We start from the raw sequence: 743 nt of genomic DNA on the forward strand, positions 1-743 counted from the left end.
CTGTGAGCGACGTGCGGGATCTTGGGCGGGGCGCCAAGCGCCGAAGGGTTTGCTGGGTCACGGCCGCCCTGGGCTGGGAGGTGGTCGCCAAACCCTCCGCCGCCGCCCGATACCCGAGACCTCCGTTGCCCCTGCCTGGGCGGGCGAGGGGGCCCTGCCGGGGCGGGCCGGCCGCCAGGCTGGCGTTAAGGCGCCAGCGCCAGCGAAACTGGGCCTCAAGAGGCCGCCCGCGGCCCCCCGCCCCCGTCTACGGCCATACCACCCTGAACGCGCCCGATCTCGTCTGATCTCGGAAGCTAAGCAGGGTCGGGCCTGGTTAGTACTTGGATGGGAGACCGCCTGGGAATACCGGGTGCTGTAGGCTTTTTGCCTCCCGCTCCGCCCGCCTTCTCCTTTACTCGCCCGCGGCGGGGGGGCCGCCGGCTCCGCCCCCGCCGAGCCCCGCTGCAGGCAGTAGTCAAGGTGGGTTTACCTGCCCGAGCAGGAAGCTTGGGCGATGGCAGAAGTGGGAAGAAACTCTTGAGCACAGGTTCTTGGGATCCACGGAGCAGCGCATGCACATGCGATGGGTGCCTACACAGCTGGCTTGCTTGTCTGTGGGGAAAGGCGAGATGGGTCAGGGCCTGGGTTCCTGAGGGGCTGAGAATCAAGGCAGGGATAGAAGAAAGGGGACAGGCCCACATCCCCTGAACCCACGCCGGCGCCCACTCACCTTTGTGGAAAATACGATTGAAAAGTGCCCG

General features: G+C 67.2%; 1 non-coding gene across 1 annotated transcript; it reads left to right on the forward strand.

The window, feature by feature from the left end:
* Positions 1 to 245: 245 nt before the first annotated feature.
* Positions 246 to 364, forward strand: LOC132595296 (5S ribosomal RNA). Its single transcript, XR_009561450.1, has one exon. It is a non-coding gene; the product is annotated as a 5S ribosomal RNA (ribosomal RNA).
* Positions 365 to 743: the final 379 nt, after the last annotated feature.

The sequence above is a fragment of the Globicephala melas genome, unplaced genomic scaffold (assembly GCF_963455315.2).
Source record: "Globicephala melas unplaced genomic scaffold, mGloMel1.2 SCAFFOLD_620, whole genome shotgun sequence".
In the NCBI taxonomy this organism is placed as follows: Eukaryota; Metazoa; Chordata; class Mammalia; order Artiodactyla; family Delphinidae; genus Globicephala; species Globicephala melas.